Source organism: Cygnus olor, chromosome 1, assembly GCF_009769625.2.
Source record: "Cygnus olor isolate bCygOlo1 chromosome 1, bCygOlo1.pri.v2, whole genome shotgun sequence".
Taxonomy (NCBI): domain Eukaryota; kingdom Metazoa; phylum Chordata; class Aves; order Anseriformes; family Anatidae; genus Cygnus; species Cygnus olor.
Genome location: NC_049169.1, coordinates 148,345,001 through 148,367,440, shown reverse-complemented (window position 1 = coordinate 148,367,440; position 22,440 = coordinate 148,345,001). Strand labels below are relative to the sequence as shown.

Genomic DNA, 22,440 nt, shown 5'->3' with positions numbered 1-22,440 from the left:
ACCTCCATTTATCTGCAGATATTTTAAATGACTTTAACTATTTTATTTTAATTCTCCTTTATTTATTAAATTCTTTAGATCAAGATCTTGAATATACCTTTTAAAATAAAGAAAAAAACAATCATGGGATCTTAGCATCATTTAGGTTGGAAATGACCTCTAAGATCATCTAGCCCAACCATCCACCTACCATCAATATTGCCCACTAAACCATGTCCCTAAGTACCACATCTGTCCTTTCCTTAAGCACCTTCAGGGACGGTGACTCCACGCTACCCTGGACAACCTGTTCCAATGCCTATCCACTCTTTCTGAAAAGAAATTTTTCCTAATATCCAACCTGAAACTCCCCTGGTGCAACTTGAAGTCATTCTCTCTTGCCCTATCACAAATATATATATATATATATATATATATATACAGACATATAACAAAACTTCCAGAAGTGGAATTTTCTTTGCAAAAATTTCATGAGAATTTTCCTCTAAAAGAAAGAAAAATGTTTGCTGGAAATTTGTATTCATGTTAGTCCATTTTCATTATACAAAATGACATTTCCAAATGCTTCAGGCAGGCATTTCTAATAGAAACCAAAAGAAGAAAAAGTGATAAAGAAATTAAAATCTAATAACATATTATGGTAGAATATTTATAAGTGATCAGCAGTGTATTAAGCTGTAAAGAATACTCATCACAGTCACTCTGACTGGTTATATTCTCTCCTACACAACTACCTAACCTAAGGCTAGATTGCTTTGAAATTTGAAAGCAGGTTTCTGAGCATTAGACGGTGCATCTATTATCATAAACAACTTTAGCATGTGAGCATGCATATATACTAAATTAAGCAAGGTGCTATCTGCAAGGTTTCTTATTTATAGATACACTTTTCTTCCAGGGTTTATTTAAATTGTTTTTAAATGAATGATACTGAGGAAGTAGATACTTCAGTGCAAATGAACAGAGTGCAAGTCAGTCCTTATTGGGTATGAATTAAGAGTAACTGCAGAATAACTTTACACCACCTGGGATCTACTCCAAAACATCAAAGTTTTTCTTCATAACAAATATCCCAAAACCATCATCCCAAGCCCAATATCTAAAATCCTTAATTCCAGCCATTTGATATTAACATTCTTTGCATCACAGTAAAATCATATTTCATTGAGAGAGTTTGGGCTGCTGATTGCTTTGTTTTTATTTTTACATTATGGAGGCTTTTGGGTGGAGGATTTTTTCACCATTCACAGCTATGGCCCAAAAATTAAGGACTTTTTAAAAAGTACCATGTTGTTTCTTTTGAAGTTTTTTGGATTCCTTTTCATAGTCTGAATTACTTAACATTCAACAACAGATTTGCAGAAAGTGTTCTACTTAGGCTTGGAGTGCCTATTGTAAGATATTAAATTTCAATCTTATTATCACAAATATGTCCTGTGCTACATGAAGCTACTGTTCATCAAGAAGCCTTGGGCACAATAAACCTAGTTTAGCTGGGAATGTCCAGAAATAACATACAATAGGTATCTGACTGCATACCAGGAATGACAGAAATAGATATCCTCAGCAACCATCAGGCATTAGTGAGAACAGTATCTTGCCTGACCTTTGGAAATATTCAACAAACTTAGTGGGTATTCTGTAAAAAAAAATAAATAATAATAATAATAATAAAAATGGCCTGGAGTTTTTCAGGAAGCTTGATGCGGTACTGACATATGGGCAGCATCTGATGAAGGTCATCATTACTTTAAGGAAATCTGAAGTATATTTTGAAGTTGAGTATTAGAAGATATTCTTGGTACCAAAGAGATCACTCTGAAAAGCAACAAGGACTCAGTGAAGGTATGAATTAAACTACCATTTCTCTTTACTCTGAACATGACTAATTTCCAATTTTCTATTTTCCTTTCACCTAAATTATTTTTTTATCATCCTGAAACTGGTAGTTCTAGCAGGATGACTTGCTCAGTTATCCTCAGTTAATAGGCAAAGAGCAAGTGTAGGCTGCATTGAGGGGAAAATGCTGATGAATGAAGTATTTGAGAAGACTTTGTTGTGGAGGGAGTCCTGCGTGATTTCTTATGCTGAATGAAATATGAAATTAAAGACAATTAATATGATGTCTAGTGAAAAAGGAAGCTCACAAGATATGGTTATAACATTCCATGGCCCTGAAGGTACCAAGGGACTATTATGACCCTACCCAGCCCCCACCAGTGCCTTCCATAATTTATCCATATCCCAGAACACCATTTCAGTCCATCCCAGGGCCATCAGACCCTGCCCCAGTGATGTTATAAATGTGTCATTCTCCAGTTCTGTCACTGCAGTCCCGACTTGCTCACTGGGCTTCCCAGGCTGACCTTGGACTTGACTTATTATTTCAACTTGTCTGTCTGAGGAACCTCTCATCACATCAGCCCCAACCTTTTGCAGGGTAGCAGAACTTGCTACTCTTGCATCTCCCTTCCAGAAAAAAGCATGCAGGAAAAGCATGCAAGTAAGAGAAAAATCCATTTTTTCCCATAGCTTCTCTCCACTGTTACTAATATTGTTTTGAGGCTGAAAGGCTTCAGAGGTATTTCATCCACAATGACTTGGTGGTTTGTAATTGCTCTTCTTAGGGGAATGTTGAATAAAGAAACCATTTTGCAAACTAAAAATATTCCTTAAGTAAGATCAAAGGTATATAAAACAAAGGTGGGAACCAAACTAAAGGGAAAGGAGAGCTTGAAGAAGCAGGCTGAGGTTTGGGGATTCTGGGCTAGTTTTTCTGACCAATAAAGAACCAAAGAAGGTCATGAACAGATGTGCTGAACATAATATACACTATTACCCCAGAGCACAGTAAAATCTGAAAAGTCTGAGAATGAGACATAATTCTGCTTCTGCATATAGCAGAGCTGCATCACTGTAACACATTTAAAATTATTCACAATGATATTCTTATTTCCACTGAAAAGAAAACACACACCAAAAAAAAAAATGCATTACTTTTTCTCCTCAGCCAAAGCTAGTACCAAGACAGCACTGCTTTCTCAGGGTATGTGACATAAGAACATGGCTTGTGCCAGGAGCAATCAACTTTCTTCTGTGAGATTGATGTCACAGAAGAGTCAGTCTAGTCAATCACTTCACATTGTCATCATCCAGTCCATCTCCTTCTCCAGCTCTTGAGCACAAGTCACAGACATTTCAAAGTGAGTGGAGACAGACATGGCTTAGCATCATTTTGAGTGTCTGTGAAACACTAGGACTTCCAATTTGTCTTCTATGACCATAGAAGATTTGTTATAGGATTTTCTTGTGTTGTTTTTTTTTTTTTTTTTGGGTTGGTTTGTTCTGTTATTTAGTTTGTTTCTTTGTTTGCTTTTGATGGTCAGGACTGTCTACAGAGAGTGATTTTCATTAGGACCCAGCATTCAGCTGTTCATGAGGATACATCATGCAGAAATTAGCAGACAGCTGTCATTGCAATGAAAAAAATAGCATCCCCCACTCGTGTTTAGAAAAACTGTGATACAGGTATTTTAAATGTCACTCACAACTGCCTTCTAAACTCTCAAACTAAACTGAATCCATCCACATCTAAATTATTCCCTTTGTTTTTTTGTTTTTAAAACTAAAGTTACTTTGTTTGAAAGTTTGAGGCTCTCGATAGTGATTGATTTTCCCTCTTAAAACAAGGAAGCAAGACATACAAAACAAAAGAAATGGTAAATCCAAATATTTTTGGTGGAGTTTTTTCTCTAACTTCTGACCCAGTTGATGATATCACTGTTTCAAGTTCTACCTCAGCCACTGCTTTTTCATAGTTTCAACTGGAGTGTCATGAAAGAGAAGCAGAATCTTTACAGTCCTAGGCAAAGGTTATAGTCTGATTTAAACCTCTATATAAAATATTAAGGTCTGGTGTTTTTTATTTATTTATTTTTTAACTCATCTTCATATAATTTCATAAAGTTGTTGCATCATAAGAGATAAAAATGAAAACTTTTTATGCCTAAAATTTAAAAATAAATCAAATAAATAGAAACAGTTTTCAGTAAAGGTGAGGTTTTTTAGACTTCAAAAAGGAGAATCAAAGGGCAGACCTTCCATTCTTCTAGATAATTCTGTGATTCACCTTTCATGAAGACACGTCTTCAGGGTTTCAGTGATTCTTTTCAGCTGAAAAACGCCATGTCCAGAGTCAACACCAACATTTATTTGCTGTGTAGTTTTGGATATTAAAAAATTTTGCTATCCCTTTTTACTTTTCATTATTTGGGAAAATTATTTCTTACAAATCTACATTTATATTTCCTTACATGCAGATAGATAGTCTTTCTATAAATAGTAGCACGTATTCATAGTAATGAATACATACATACACCTGCATATGTATTACTTTAATTTTTTTCTGTGTTTTCTGTAATAGAGCAGATTAAGTATCACCATGAATTTGCCACACATACGGCAGAGCCCGATACCTTTTTTCTTTGGGTTTTATTCATTTTCTCTATAGACCTTATATTTTCAGCAAGAACCATATGGACATAACAGTTCCTGGTAAAATTTTGGATAACAATTAACATAAGCACAGCAGGAGATTCCAACTGTTGACCCCTAAAAGATAGTTAATCAACAGCATATGGGTTTATTTATCCCAGCACGGCCTTTTAATTAACAGTTCTGGAAAGCGTATTTTTAATGAACACTTTGTTATAATATATTGGAAAAAATCTGAATAGTGTAAATGAAACTCCAGCTTGAAACATAACAACAATGTTTATTAGGAAAAAAAATCCATCAAGAATTCAGCCCATGAGAAACATTAATACTAACCTCAAACAATGCTAAAGTAGCAATGTTCATGTCTGGAATCAGATCTGAATTTCAAAGAAAATCCCTAAACTGCAGAAAGTTTGGATTTAGGCTTCAAATTCACTTAAAAAATTGTACATTGTAAAGTTCATGTTTAGAGTAAAAACTATCAGTAGGACAAAGAAGAAGATCTCCAATCCTATGTTTTGGTTTGAGCCCACCCTCTGAACAATGCTGTGACATTTACTTTCAAACTGACAGTAGAAGACACTTGATAATTAGGGTAGGCTGAAAGGAGGAGAGGGTACAAAAATACAGTGCTATGAAACTACAAAACAGAAACAAACGCAAACAAATGCACAAATGACACAGAAAAAGCAAACAAAAGAAAAACAACAAACATTCAAAGTTCTAGTTAATAATGCATCTTTATTAATGCAATAAAAATTATTTAAAGAGAACCTAAATAAATACCTTAAATCAAAATATTAAGGTAATTTTTTTAAGGAAAACAGTAAACCAAATTTTCAGTTGGTGTAACTCAAGGTAACTACTGGCAGAAAACTGATTTACATGGATCTTCAAAATATAGTATCTAGTTCTTCATACCAAAGAAATTCTGACAACAAACTGAAGAGCCTCTTCTTTACCTTTGATCAACTAAAAAAGAAAAATGTTTTTGATAATCATAGAATCATTAAGGTTGGAAAAGACCTCCAAGATCATCTGGTCCAACTATCACCCTACTAACCAACATCACCCACTAAACCATGTCCCTAAGCGCCACGTCCAACCTTTCCTTAAACACCCCCAGGGACGGTGATTCCACCACCTCCCTGGACAACCCATTCCAATGCCTGACTACTCTTTATGAGAAGAAATGTCTCCTAATTTCCAACCTAAACCTCCCCTGGTGGAACTTGAGGCCATTCCCTCTAGTCCCATCACTAGTTAGCTGCAAGAAGAGGTCTATTCCATAAGCTTCTTGGTAAGCTTCCTGTAAATTATGTCTCTAAAATAAATTCATTGTGAGCTCTTAAGGTTTTCAAACACCTCTAATTAGAAAGCTATACAAACTGAAATAGTTGCAGAACACCTTGGAATATATTCACACTCCACTCTCAACAAAGTCTATCCCTGGTTAACAGCAACTACTCCACCACAAAGACTCTTTTATATAACCTTATTCAGCAGCAGAATCAGGCCTGTCCTACAGTGTAGAAACATGGAATTATTTTACTCTTTTACAGGATATTGTGCTAAATGAAAGAAAAGGCATTTTTGCTCTTAGAAAATAATTTCCTGATATCAAGAGTACTAGAGTCACCTTAGTTGAGATCCTTGATTGCCTTACAGCAAAATGGAAGATTACCTTACAGAAGAATGCAGATTTGAAGCATAGTGAATATCGAGGTAATTCCAAAACGTAGCTACAGATAACACATTCTAAAAATGTTTACCAAAGAGTCTGTCAGTCAGCTGAGATTATGCTATATAAAGTGTTACATTTGTCTTCAGAACAAAACAAAAAATGTTTCTGCTGTATCACCAGCTTGTTTTGTCACCTGAAAAAATAAGAGAAAACAAAATCAAATTAGTCACTCACCGTCTATCTTGCATTATGTACTAATGAAGAATGAGAAAGCAAGAATGAGTATAAGAGGAGTCCACTGAAAGGACCAATTTTGGAGAAAGATCTCTATGGACTGCTCATAAAGAATGTGATTAAACACTGAATATGTTTTATAATTTCATTTCATTTATAATTACATTTCAAGACATGGAAGTCTTCAGCAATGCAGATAGCAACATGTAAGCATTTTTGTGTCTACATGAGAGAAGAAAAGAAAGAAAAGAATAAATGTCCTGTCTAAACTACACCAGCTATCAATCTTCTGCATATTGAATACTAATTATTGTAAAAAAAAAAAAGGATAAAATAAAGATTATTATAGAATGTTACCCTAAGAGAGCACCTAATTTCATAAAACTATAGCCAGTATCTTGTATAAACATAAAGAAAAAATGTATTTCATGATTATTAAGGTAATCGATTCATACTGAGCTGTTGGTTTGATTTTTAAACATCAAAGATTATGCAAATATGTGTTCTTGGATTCTCTGTCATCACTAGTAAAATGTTTTATTTTGAAAAAAATTAAAAAATTAAAATGTTTTTACTCCACTAAAAGATATTTCTGAGTTTATTTTTTAAAATGCCAGTGAGTAATAAAAGTATTCTTGCTAGAGTAGAATTATGCTCCACTTGGTGCATTTAAAAGATTTCAGCATTGTTTTTAATAACAGCAACAAATATATGCATGAAATTGCATCTAGTTTATATATAGGGACTACTACCTCAATAAGAAACATCTTGAGTCAGTTTTTCATCTATAATGAGCTACCTGTTTGGTACATGCTCAGTCCTGCCATGTTAAGTAGGTCACCGTTAGTTTAGACCCCACATTTTCTTTTTGATTGATTCTAAGAAAAGAAGAAATGGTTAAGAATTAATTTAGGTGTGGGCACTGCTTCTCATTTGCATAAAGTGTTTCTTATTTATAGATGCACACAACCAGCCACATTAAGCAACCTGATATAAATGATTTTAAAGAATTATCCAATTCTAGAGCAGCAAAAGTAAAAAACTCTGAGATGCTTTCAGTCCAGTTATCTCCAGAAAGAGTTTATTCCCAAAACTGAAAACATAGATCTAAGAAACATATATTAAACATCTTAATCCTGCAAAAACTGTAGAGCACTAAAGGGCTAGATTCATTCTTCAGCACAGACAAAAGAGCCTGGCTATATATATACCATACTATATGAATACTATACTATATGATATATATATATGTATATATATATGATATATATATACATATATATATATCATACTATTTGATATAAATATACTATGTGATATAGTATGGTATATATAGCTCTCTGTTTTTTAAATCTTTCTTGAGTGGAAGGTAGCATTTCCTTTGAAATTATGGAGTCTGGGAGTTAGCCAAGTGAAAATTAGTTAGCTTCCACTGTAACTAATTAAAGTTAGATATTGTTTTCATTAAACTCTCATCAACCTCACATTTTGTTTATTTTCAAGTGTAAGTTTCAAGTGTTGCAGATGTGTTGGTTAGGTCTCAGAGAGGGAATATCAACTGTCACACCTGGTTCATTTGCTGTGTTCTGCCTTTCTGGTACTGAGCTGTGGGACGGACACCCTTTTCTTCTCTAATGCTTGGGAGGTTTTGGGGTTGCCTTTCATTATATAGTTATCATTCATTCATCTCACTTTCTGGTGGTTAAAAATCAATCTATTCCGAAGAGCTCTCATAATTTGAATCAAAACAGGCAAGCCTGTTAGTACCTCTTGTTTGCTGTGACATGCTTTGTACTAATGTAGACTCCCACCAACGGTGGTTTGTTTTACTAGATTTTCTGCATTTACATATTTTCAGAATCTGACTAAACTATATAATACTTAACAATGAGCATCCTAATATTTTAAAGGAAAAATTGTTGTATACAGAAAAGATATCTTTCCAAAGATGAAGTGATTTACATTTGAGGAACTATTTAACTGCCAAGACAAAATTTCTTTTTCATTCCAATATAACAATGATGTATATACGATGATATAGTGCTAGGAATATTTATCTTATTTTCCATATATGAGCATTCATTTTGCTTGTCAAGACAAATACTTGGGAAGTATTCTTTTTATTACTATTTACTCTTGGTTATTCATCTTATTCTGATAATGAGGAAAAGAGAACAATATGTATATGTGGAATGGACATGGCAGAAAGCAGGTAAAAAGAACAGTTGCCCAAACCGTGATGGACTGAGAAGCACGGTAAAGGACCAGGAGATAAAAAAAACTCAGCTGTCTATATGAAGGAATAAAAAATTATGCAGAAGAAAGAAGCAAGCAGACCTTGATGGTTAAATAACTTCTCTTAGATAAAGACATTAATAATAATCTTTAATCATTTTAATATTAATGAATAATTATTCTAAAGTGTTTTCAGTAATGTTGAGGATTAATTTACTTCCTTGTTTAAAATATATATAATTAATTTATGTCATTTAAAGGTAATGATATTCCCATGTCTGATTACATTTTGTTACAGAAACTTTAGAGAAGTTATAGTTCTTGATAGCAACTCCAGAAAAATAAATTTGCATCAGTGCATAGCTTTCAGTAGGAAAGTATTAGGAAAGTCAGAAACCATTCTGAACATATAACCATCCTGTTTTTAATCATGTTAAAATGTGTCCTCTTACTAACATACATGTGAACTGTACTTCTAACTTGTCTGCACTGCTTACGACTCCACATAGCAAAACCAGAAAACTGTCTTACTTTTCTGATTTCTTTGGATAGCCATAAGAATATTACCACACATCTTGACAGAGCAAAATAGCTATTGCATAATCATATGACCCATTTCATAAACTAATGGAGGACCATTCAAAAACAAGTTTAATTTCTTGCCTACTTATTCCTAGTGGAAGATTTCTTCAGAAACTTCTTCCAAACATGGTTGGAAATTTGAAATATCAAGCTTGAGTCTATTACTTACTGAAATATAATCACTTTTTATGTTCACAATGTCATCCTTTAAAGAATGTTTTCCCCTGTCTGTCCTTACTTCCTGGATTTAACCACAAGCATACCCAACCTCTGTCTTACTTAACAAAAAAATAATAAAAAAATAAAAATAAAAAAAAGAGAGACATATATTTCAGAATCACAGAATATAGACTCTCCTGGTATCTGAATAGTATGTTCTGAATATTCTAGTTATTGTTTATTTTTGTAACAGCTGAGTGACCAGAATACTTCTGTTTTCAGTTGAATATTGCAGAGATCCTATTCCTTCCCTTAAATATATATATATATCAGATGATAAATCTTAAGATTGTCATTTTCACAGTCACATTAATTGACTGATGCTTGAGTGTCCTTTATGATTGAATAATTCCTTTGATTTTCTTCTTCCTGCATCATTCAGCCCAAATTCCTCTTATAGAGGAATTTACATGATCCCAAAATGAGTGATATCATGCTTGATAAAAAGATTTCATTACATTTTGTCTCTTTAAGACATTTACATTAGTCACATATTGACAATATATTTCAACTTTTTTTTGATTGCAAAAACAGTTATTGGAACATTACTGTTCTCTGTGCTGTGGTCAGAAATGAAAATATTTAGCAGCATTTACCTCTTTCTCAAGTAGTACCATTACTAAATTCCTTTCAATTAAATATTAATCATAACCCTTACACTTTTTAGGTATCCTACATTTCTTAGATTATTTCATTATCTTCAGTTTTACCAGTAATGTTGTATGTTCTTTACCTAGAAAATGACATACCTTATCAAAGAAAATATTAGATGAGTGCAGCATGATGGACTTGGTGAATCTAAAATGTATGTATTTTTTGTTTCGGTATCCTACTTACTCAAATGGCTGATAACATTTTCTCTTTCTTTTTTTAAAAGGAGAACCTTTTCTGAAACATTTACATCACTGAGATAAGATTAACGGTGTTTGCTATGTTTGTGTTCTCTGCATTCTTAAGCATATCTGCCACATTTAATACTTTTCAACAGTATAGTATAATTTAATAAAAAAACATAGAGTTATTAAAAATCTTTGCCTTTGGACCACCTTCTAACAATAGAATTAAAGTGACAGCTTCTGTTGAGAAACTCTCACAGCTATCAGGACTCTGAAGCTTTCCTTTTTCTATCGTGTTTTGGAGAAAAAAATGTAAAAGTGCATTTTCTTATTCAATAAAAAATTAACTGTCTCAGGGGCTTTGACTAATCACTGCAGCTCTCTTTTAACTGCAGAATTTTCACAGAATCTCCCAGTAACATGAGGATGCAGCAGTATCCTCACTGTGAGTGTAAAGAAAAGTCTTGTGTTTATCAAGGTAGAGAATGTAGCTGCAGTCTGGTTGGAGTCTCACACAGATGCACAATCACGGTGAGAAATGCATGAGATAGGGAGATGTGAATATGGTGTGTGGTAGGTAGTAGGGGTCACAGCTGGTTTATCCTGTCAGTAAGTCATTGACTGGCAATAAGATGATATTAAGTAAATTAAACATGTGCTTCATTTATATGTGCAAATGTACTCATAACTTCTCTTCCTTTATGTGGGGTTCAGCTTTTTCTTGTGTTAATGGAATGATTTGCTACTGATTTCAGAACAGATAAGCTCCACCATCTTACCAGCATTTGTGGGCTATAGATAATCTGATTGATTCTCAGTTATGTCCATCCAAAATAGAATAAATATTTCATTAAAAAATACCAAATTATACAAATCAGCTTTGAATATTGTCTGCTATATAACAGCATTTCAAGTTAACCAGTCATTCAAATTAAACATATCACAAAATGGCTGAGGTTGGAAGGGACCTCTGAAGATCATCTAGTCCAAACCCCCTGCCAGGCAGGATCACCTAGAGCACATACATAAGCAATTAGTTGAATATTTTTAAGCTAAGCATAAATCCAGAACCTCTGTTGAGCTAATGATGGACTTTGACAGCAAGACCCAATATTCTACCTATTATATTCAAAAGCCATATTTAAAATTTACAACATAATTTCCTCAGAATAACATACTTCATTTTACTTGTTTACTGGAAGACCACCTAATAGATGTAACCATCAGCGTTGGTGCTAAAGTAATACTTTTCATAAATTAATTCTGTATTTTTTATTTAGGTTACGGATTAAAATGTATTACTTAGGCTGAAATCCATCTGGGCTTATTAAAGCATAGTCCAAAGCCCAAAATATAGCTGGGAAGGCAATAAATAAGTTAGCCAACTACAATGTGACCAACACAACAACAATACAGCCAGCTGCAAGCTGAATGTAGTAGAAACTTCTCGGCAATTAAAAATCACTTATGCATGCACAGTTTCTCATCAACTATTTATAACTGCTTCCTTTATTTATATTAAAGATAGGGAAAATGTAATCATGTCCAGCAGAATTTTGTTTTAAAGAATATGAAATAATTTAATAGGTAAAATTACAAGAATCCAAGCAAGTGAATATAGATGTTTTTTAAACAAAATACCACTTATCAGAACAAAGTTGTCAAGACCTACTTCAAGTAAGTAGCAGAATTATAGAAAGGCAAGTCCAAAAAATAATTTATGACACCCAAGGCAAAGCTGAGCATGCCACTGCTGTCCTTAACATGTGGTGCTTTACAGATATCCAGTGAAGAAAACTATGAAGGGGTTTGCTAGCAAAGTAACACAAATAAATACCAGCAGATTTGGCAAGTGGGAAGGCTGTAACAAATGTCTGTATGTCAAATCAAGGTGGAGAGGGAGAAATATGAATCATCCTGCAAGATGAAGATCAGATGCATGACTTCTGAAAGAAGTAGCAGTATAGAAAGAGCAGGTGAGCTTTTTATTTAAGTTGCTGACTTTACCAAGCTGTTTCAACACCTTCCTCTCATTAAACAACTCATTAAATGTATTCCAAAGTTTCATATGCTTTTAAGCCAGATATTAAGAAAAACTTTATTTTTTGATGATAAAGTCCATGTTCTCCTGTGTTTTTCTTATTCAAGTGTCCTTCCTATTGAAATCTCTTCAAACAGAAATATATCATGTATCATAATCCTTCTGGCATCCCTTAGATATCTTTCTCAAGCTGAATGGAAGGAGTTACTCCAACCTTTCTTGTGTAACAAAGAGATGTTTGCAAAACAATCATGACCTTAGATGTCAGTAGATTTTGATGGAAATGCTTCAATTAATCATTTTTATTAATCCAATAAAAACTTCTGATCCTTACTTATAGTTTTAACCAAAAGTCTTTGAAAATAACATGGAAAATGTCATTGATATTTTTAAACTGAAAGATTCAATTTTCTTCAGAGCTAATTTTAATTTTAAAAGTGTTAATTTATATTTTAAAATGGGAAAGTTCAAATTAAACAAAACTTACAAACTCAATCTCTTTTTCTTTCTTTGCTAATTTTCAAGTTGATTGAATTTGAGTCCTAGAGAAATTCACCTCCAGTCATATTTTCAATTAAATTCTTAACATACAACAGCAGCATTTATGTTTGAGACTTCTGTCTCTATAATACAAGCCTGCATGGCTTGTTTTTATAAACTGGATCAGTCCCATGGTCAACCATTTCAAGTACAGATGTGTATTCATCCAGCTGTCCTGTTTCATCCTGTGGAGTACAGAGATATATGTGTGTGTGTCTATGTATAAATACATACGTATATAATGCTTTAATAACGGTTATACAAAATTGGAACTCACTGAAGCATCTTAGAGGTCCATTATATTAATTTGGTATGTATTGCAGCATCTTGAAATGGCACAGCAGTGACTGTCACCTAGCCAGACTGCTTAATGTGGAGAATTTCCCTTGTTAGGTACCTTATTAAAGTTCTCAGCAGGGTTTCTGATTCGTCTCAACATCAAATGAATAGCACCAGTCTTTATTCAAGAAAGAGATAACTACAGCATAACTGGATTATGCCAAATTCCAGAAATGTGCTTTCACAGTTGCCAAAGATTTTTTTTTCCTTTTTTTTCTACTGTGCATATTTCCAAGGGACCTGTCAATATGGACCCTACTCATAAAAATATTATGCTGGGTTAGCTGCACTACTGCCTGAATGACACCACCTAACTTTCACAAGGTGATTTAATCTAAGACAATTTTTTTTTTTTTGATTTGGGAATATCTGTCCAATTTTCAGTCCTTTGGAAGTAGCTACTACAGAAAGTAAAATAATGAAAGTTCAAGGCAGCTTGCTCTGTTCCCCTCCCTTTTTTGAAGTTCCTCCTGAATTAGTAGAAAATGTTGTTACTGAATGTAATTCTAAGCAACATTTACCAACTTTTATTAAAAACTCTCAGCAAGAGTCTACTTTGCGTAGCATAGAATCAGATTCTGCACAGACAAGAAATAGATAACTCATCTCCAAAGTAAATCTCTAAGCACGATTCCCTTTGCCCTTCATTCAGCAAGAAAGTCATCTGATAGATACCCCAAATGAAGTAGAGTTCAAGAGCTTCAATCAATGGAACAAGTTAAACCTGTATTTAACTCCCTGCTTCATCAGACTGTGCTGATCAGAGAAACAGTTACTGAGAATCAGTGCTATTACAGGACAGAGCTGCTGTGACAACCGCCTTTCAGGACCCTGCTCTCAGAATCACAGAGATTACAGACATCTGTAATCTCTACACAATATACCCAGATAGTTAAGTACCTCAGAAAAGCTACTTAAAATTGCTTTGGGAAGAGTGGGGAGGTGCCTATCCAATAGCAAATGCTACAGGTAGTGTGTGAAATCTCACTCACATTTGAGGTTTAAGCAGCTCATTGAAGGCTGTAAACAGAAACCTGTATGCATAATCAACATATGGACACAGGAATACTGATGGTAGATGGCTACAAACTGTTCTTCCAAAGAGCTGAGTAAGGTTTTTTTTCCTTCACTGGTTATGACTTTTCAGTCTTCCTATAAGATGCTCATGGTTAAAACCATTCAGGGAGATCTGAGCACCACTCCCATGGTGATACCAGTTTTCTACCAAACATCTGATTCTTACAAAATAATCATGGGTGCCAGCACTGTTCTGCTCCCTCATATAAAGTTACTGTTAAGGTATCTTTTGCCCTCTCTCTTGCTAATCCCAGAATTTTTTGCATTACCAGATGCACCACAGCACAGCTTCAGCAACGCAGATGCAAAGACTCCCCATCCTCTTGAGGCTACAGACACACTTGACAGATACATTAAGAGAGACACCAGCTCAAAACTTGCAGGACAGAGATTAAATTCTCTATTTCTGTAGGCCAGTGCTTTAGGAGGCTTTCTAGAGCAAAATAACATGTAGAAGGATGGAGGGAACACATCAATCTTTTTAAAAAGAAAACCATCACAGCTGTATTTTCTGGGAGTTCCAGGTGCTGTCAGAGAAGTCAGTAGAGCATGACTGCATGTGAGATGTTGTTTTGCCTAGATCCTAATGCAGGAGCTGGTTATCCAGCTGCTCAGGACACAGACAAAGAGAGTTGGAAGCATATCAACATCCTCACTCAAGTGTTTCACGCTCCAAGTATCTCTGAGCAAAGGAAAGCTGGTGAAATCACTACGAAGAGACCCAGTAAACTGCCTCAGAAGTGTTTCCCATTTCTTCCTGAAATGCATTATACAACTTTCAGTCCTTACCATTATGTACTTCTCAGAAGTTACTTGCTTGTATTTTGCAATGGACAACTAGTCTGGAATTTCTTGAATGTCTTTGAAAGTATCGTTTTATGATTTTGTCACCACACACAAGATTACACTCAATGCTGGCACCTAAACACATACACAAACATCAAGGGGGAGCCATTCCTCATTTATAGTTAATGTTTTTTCTCATTATCTGTAAAAACATCTGATAAAGAAACAAAAACATTAATATGAAAATAGGTTGCATGTCTTGCATACCTTTGTTACAGCCCAGGGCCGAACAGAGTTTTCCATGAAGGTCAATAGGGAAATTATGGATCAATTAATTTTTAATGTATCACATCATGATCACAGTGGAGAAATTGTCCCTTCTAAAGGATTTGAAAAGATTATTGAAGTTAGGGTGAAGCATTACTTAAGAAGTACAAAGTACTTAAGTACAGTTTTAAACACACACACACACACACACACAAATGCTTTGCTTACAGAAATTTTTGTCATTGCAACACAACCTCATATTCAATTTTGACAATTTTAAATCACCATATAAATCATAGCATATAGTCACTGAGAGTTGACCGTACTGGATAAAAGAGATTAATTTCTACAAAGTCAGTTATCACAGGCTATCCTCTCATCTTTAACACTTCTTAAAAGCTTGCAGTTTAATTTACTTGGTGTTTTAACAAGGGGCTGTTTCTGCAGGGTAATATAAACATTAGTCGGTGAGGTCATTAGGAGCTTCAGATTCCTCCTGAAGCCTTACTTTTGAGAGGTTAATGGGAGGCATATTGCTCAGACAATCAATTTCTCTTCTTTTAAATTAAATTTCTTTCATAACAGAGCAGCTTAGGTTACAGCAAGAGGGAACCATAGAATAGTTGCAAAGTCTTAGGAAAAACTATTTTTAAAGTAATGGTGGGAACCAGTGTCTGGACTGTAGTGTCCCCACCCCCAAATCATCTGTTCTGTCCTGAACTTCTAATATAACCTACACGGTGAAGAATTTGCCTGGTGAAGAATTTGCCTGTTAGGATTTAATTTTCAAAAGGACTTTAAAATTGCATGTTATAAATGTTGATGTAGTTTTCCATGTTGAGCTTGATCTGATGTTCAGATCTTACAAAAAAATTAAAAGAGAAGTTGGGTTATAAATAAGTACCTCTCCCCACATCTGCCATCCACAGATGTTGTGTTCAGATGATAGACTGGATGAAGAAACAAAGTAGCTGAATTAAGAGTCTGTTTGAGGAAACTTTTCTTTAATTTGAACAAATATAACCTGTGGAACTCACTGTCATTAGTTATCTCTACATCTGTTTTCCTGGATTGAGTGAATTCACAATAATTTTTAGTATTTATACTGATAAAATTATAAAGTGCATTTGAATATAATTTTTCAGAATAAATTAACCTGGATTTCTGTTGTTTCTGTTATTGTAAGGCACGTTGTACCAGATACAAGAGGCAGAGAGAAATTATACTGCAGATCCAGTCTTGGAGACAAGTGATGTTTTCAGTGATACAGTTTGCACAACTGATAGTCTCCTGGCTCATTCAGAATCAAATATGACAGTTATGAAAAGAAGTAACAATTTTCCGTTGTTGTGTAGAAAAGGCAATATTGAATAGTCTGAGCACAAAAAGCTGTTCAGATATAGCCTGTACTACAGAGAAGACATCCAACATCTCATTTTCGTTGTTTTTTGTACTCAATATTCACTCAGTTGTGGAAAGATGTTTTCAGATATCAGATAGTCAGAAGAAACACTGAAAAATGAATAACACTGATTCCATTAAAGAGAGCAATAAAATTCTCATTGGACTTCTATAGAAGACAACTTCAGACAATGCAGGTGACTTTTGAATATCTGTATATTCATATTTGTTCCAGCTATTTAAATATATTCCAAGAACCTAGATATTGAATTCCTTAAGCCAGATCCTGCAAAACCAAAACTCCCACTGTTGCCGAATTTGAAAATACAAAGAAAAGCTTTTGTATAAAATGCACAGATATAGTTATTTTGTAAGCCAAAGGTTATACGGGACCATGGAAATATGATACTCAAAACACAAAATAAAGGTTATGTATTTCTGTCCAAAGGTCTCTGGTGACTTGCTTAGACAATAGATTTATTGCTCATGTCTGTTACTAGAAGAAGGGTGTTTCTTGTTTAAATCAGGTTACATATGTTATGACAATTTTGGTTAAATAATAAAAAGAATGCACATATGATATGTATATATGTAATGTATATAAGAGAAAGAAAAAAAGTCATTTTCTTTTGGAGGAAAAGGCAGATGCATTCCCATAGTTACGCATATCAGTAACTGTTGGAAAGCATCATGAAAAATATCTATTAATAAATTCAGCTGTAGAAAGTTCTCAAAGTCTTATTATCTGTTGAGAAATTCAGAAAATTTCCTTTCAAGTTAAGAAATAAACACCGTTTTTCTGAATCTGCAATTTCTGCCAATGTAGGCAGCATACAAATGAATATTAACCTCTCTGACTGACTTTAATGTATAACATATGGTTACTGCTGCTGGGCTTGTTCAAGGAGTTGGGCTGAGGGTATGGGGGAAGGAGGGAAAAAGTAAAGAAGAGTGATTCTGGTGAGCATTTGTTGTTTGTACTCTAGCTGCAAAAACTGAAAGTGTTTTCAAGAAGGAAGAAAATTCAGCTCTGCTGAAAACAAATGGCCTTACTTAAGGAAAACTGGAGGTGGTTAGGGAAGGGAATTTCTTTACTGAAAACAAAGTAGTCTCACTGTTGAAAGAAGAAAAAAAAAAAAAATACATGAACACAATACCTCAAGACTGCTTAATACCAGCTGGGAATCTATTTTTCTCTGATTGGAAGAGAAAGGGCAGTAGGAGGGGTTGCCTCAAATTTCTCCCAAGCTGAAGGATTGTGGGGGTGGACTGGAGGGGGCTGAAGACTATGTAACATCAGGAGACACATTTGTTCAGTCTGCACTGGCATTTCCAAGCTGAAGAATTTGTTTCTGAAAAAAAGGTTAAAAACTGTTCTGTGACTTAGATGAAATTAATTTCTTTGACATGAAAAGATAGACTTTTACTTCTCTGGTGCTGAAATCAGAGCAATCTTACTTTGTTTCTGTTCACTGTTTTAGTTTGTCATCATTGTAAGGCTTTCTCTTGACTGCACAGAAATCTTCTGTCATTAATTCTGATTTCTTTCCCCTGTTACACATCCTAATTCACATCTTTATCCCCTGTTGGTACTTGTAGTCTTTCCCACTCTAAATGTGGGAAAATAAATTTTGATTAAAACTTGTTCAAAACTTGTTCAGGGCTTATTTAGTTCTCATTTGTGTCTACTGGAAAGAAAATAAAGCCTAGATTCAGGAAGGTAGAATTTTCTTAAGTTTCAACATCTGTTTTTTTATTTGTTTTTCTTTTTTCTTCTTTGAGATATTATCTTAAAATATATTACAGGAACTGTATTCTGTTATCTGAAACATAAAACTCAACTCAAAATGCGTGTTTAAAATTATTTTCCCACATGAAATCACAGCTGGATAAAATATAACCAAAATAAATCTATGCTCCAAAGAGTACTCATAATTCTCTATGCATTCCACTTTTGCCATAGTTATATTCAATCCCTTGTTAATGTCTTGGTTTTTCAAGACCTCTAAAGGTGGAGAGTCTACAGTACTTCTAAGGACAGAAATTTGATACATATATTGTGACAAAATTTCTTGCTCTTTTTTTCCCTCATGTCTTCCTAATCTCCGGCATTTTCTTGCTGAAATTCAGGACCATTATTTCCTGTACTGTCTCACGCAGACACAAGAAGTAGATTATTGCCTTGTTAACAAGCTTTTATCTTCTCTGAAAACTGTCTCCTTTCTATTCTGAGCAACCTTAATTCTCATCCTGATGAGACTCCCAAAAAGATCTATGGGTTTTCCCTCATCTGCAACTTTTATAATACTCATGACATATATTCTGCATTTCCACCATGAACCTAGATCCAGTTACAAAAAACAACCAGAAAGTGATGAAATCCACAATGATAATGTAGAATGCATCTTCTGATACTTAGTTTCAGATGAAAGCAAAGTTTTATTTTGTCTGTCCCTCCTTAATGTATACTTTCCTGGCATTTTGGTCTTTACTGTTGGTAAAGCAACAGTAAAAAAAAGAATATGGTTATTTCCTGGTTTAGTAGCTTGGTATACATAATTTCATTAAATAAATAGACTAAAAAGATGCAAGTGTTTTTCCTTTCCAGATATATTTTCTTTCATATTTAGCTGGGTTTTTTTAACCTTATTTTTTTTCTTTTCTCCTCTGTGTGACACCAGATTTATTTGAGTCCCTGTCCCTCAAGCAGGATAATAACATAAAAGAGCAACCCAAATTAATCCACTGGGGAGTTCTGTAATGTTGCAACTGCCCCCAACTTTCCAGCTAAATAGACATAGACTGATTTAATGGAGCATTGCTTAAGGTCTTCTTGCTTGCAGCCCATGTTCATTTCATCAGTTTTCATGCAGTTGGTAACTTCTATTTATTGCTATAATTTTACTTATATCGCTCCGTGCAGTCATCATGGCAAAGAATTACTCTTGAGAGGTACTCTAAAGCTTTCCAAATTTTCTGAATGTGACAGGATAGGATACTGGAAATGGTTGAAGTCATGGAATGAAAACATCATGGGAATATGACTCAGGACTAGTCATCACCACCTGGAAAGCTGTCATTAGAAAAAAAAAAAAATCACGTTAGAATTCAGCATATAGTTCTGAGTCTTGCAAAGTTGCTGGAAGGCATGTTGATAAACAAGAACCAGGTTCTGGAGGTTTAAATCAGTGATATTTCTTCAGGGCTGAAGTTTTCACTTAAAAAAAAAAAAAAAAAAAAAAAAGACCTTCTAGAGTCAGAACTGACCTGCAGAATGTTTTTCTAGAATGCTGTCAGACTACTTCAAACTACCTCTGCACTATCTCGCTTTCCTGTAAGTGGTGCAGGCTGTAGTAAAATGTGAAACAACATCTGATATTCCAGATTATGCTGGATAACAATGTTCCTAATAGCAAAGCAACTCTAATGTGTTTAAGGCCAGACTGGATGGGGCTTTTATCAACCTGTTCTAGTAGAAGGTGTTTCTGCCCATGGCAGGGGGGTTGGAACTAGGTGATCTTTAAGGTCCCTTCCAACCCATTCTGTGATTCTATGATTCTAATTACTGTGAGATCACTCTCAAGTCACTATGATCTTTTCTGTTGACCTTGGGACATAAAGAAACAAACACTATTTGTTCTCCCAGACTAGTTTCAAGGTTGGCTCTTGTGCTCTGTTAGTGCATGAAGGATTCATGAGGATCTGCTCTAAAGTATGTAATTGTAGAATCTAGTTATGAATGCATCTTAGAGTAGAGTAGTACTATTCTTATCACTTTTGTTTAATTTGAATCATACTTTACTATTTTAACCTGATTCAGAATTCAATTTTATCTTTTAAGCAAATGGTTTCAACTCTATTTCACTTTATTTTTTTCTTTATTTTTCTCTTCTGCCTCTTCAACACTTCAGGATTCTCTTAGACCTATTGTTTTATTTTCCACATTAACCATTATAGTGATAGAATTGATCTAGCATGCCAAACTACTCTGAAGTCCAAAAATGTCCCAAAGGGAGAACTTTCAAGGTGAGGCTCTACTTAAGCTCAGTATTAAAACGTAAATGAATATATTAAATGTTCCTTGAATCTACATGAGAAGTGTCAGATATTTTTTTCATTAATCTACAATATTTACTCTACTTTCTTCCTAATCCAGTCATAATTCTTTGTAAGAACTTAATTAAACTAAAACTAGAAGCATTAAAACTGCTTTGGATTTTAGTTATCTTTTTTTCTTTTATCTCCTTTCATTTCTAGCTGTCTCATTAGCATAATGGCTGTATTGGCAGTCATTACAAGAATGAGATTATATAGTGATGAGGATGTTAACACTTCCATAGCGAAGTATTTAAACTAGGGTGTGAGCTCATCAGAAACTCAATGGCTGTAGTGGGAGTCAAGAATACTCAGCACCAGCTAAAAAATACACAGCCTTATGCAGAATTTGGCCTAATTCTTTAATTCTCAGTCTTCATTTCCCATTAAATCTTCTATACTTTTTATTATTTGCTCGATTTTTTTTTTCCAGAGGACCTCATATTTTACATTCTAAATGAGCAAAACAACATCATTTTGGCAGGGAAGACACTCAGCACATCATGAACTAAAGTGATTATAGTCTCCCATCTTGAGAGAATTAGGGTGCTTCATAAATTTTAAAATATTTACTTCCAAAATCTGTGCTCAGTACCTTCAGTAATCTTCCCCTGAATATTCTGAAGCTGAATTACAGTTATCCTATAACTTCTTGGCTTTACAGTAATTTCTGGCTGAAACTGTAAGGTGTACTTCAACTGTAAAGCATTTCACCTTTATTTATGCTGCTAAGACTAAAAAAAGGGTTTATATATATGTGTATATATATATATATATATATATATATATATATTTAATCCTCTCTTGATTTATTTGCCCAGCCCATTGATTACTATTTTCTGGTTATGACATTATTAAATATAGTGATGATGTTGTATTATGTGTGTATGGATGGATGGATGGGTGGATGGATGGATTGGATTGTACAGCAACCAAGAAAAGAAATAGGAGCCATATACATGGGTTACATTCAATTCCTAAACAATATCACACTATATGAAATATACTACCTCAGTGAATAATCTTCCTATTTTCACATTATCAAAACACTGTTGCACTGGAATGTGTAAAGCAGCAGGAAATATATATATATATATATATATATATATGATCTGTGGCAATTATGAATAGGTCAGCAGGAATCCCTAAACTGCTGGTTGCCAGAAGCCAGTAAGGCATTTCGAGGAAGGATATTTAATATATTCCTTTTACTTATGCACTTTATTCAAGCATCTGCTGCCTGCCATTGTTAGACCAGGGATGTTGAACCCCAAGCGCCCTTGGGCTAAAAAAAATGTGTCTGTTTCTATGAAAAGTCCCTTTATTTTAGAATCAGTGATATTAATACAACAATGTATTCATTACAAGTGCCACAAACATCAAACATTACTGGAGATGACAATGCTTTACTATGATGAGAGTAAGAACACGCTTTTTTACCAAAAGTGTGATAAGAGGATTGGAAATGAGCATAAGGTTTCTCAACAAAAAAGCTCTCATCGGAAAAGACTCTCAGCTTTGGAAATCTGTCTTCACAGTGCATGCCCTTCATCACTGACAGACACAGCAGTTTGTGAAGTCATCTCTAGGTTCCGCTTCGGGAGATT

The 22,440-nt window shown here is 34.3% G+C and overlaps 1 long non-coding RNA gene across 1 annotated transcript; it reads left to right on the top strand.

The window, feature by feature from the left end:
* The first annotated feature begins 1,755 nt into the window (after window positions 1-1,755).
* LOC121063129 lies at window positions 1,756-12,116 on the top strand. The gene is made up of 3 exons (XR_005815853.1): window positions 1,756-1,845; window positions 10,189-10,256; window positions 12,068-12,116. It is a non-coding gene; the product is annotated as an uncharacterized LOC121063129 (long non-coding RNA).
* Window positions 12,117-22,440: the final 10,324 nt, after the last annotated feature.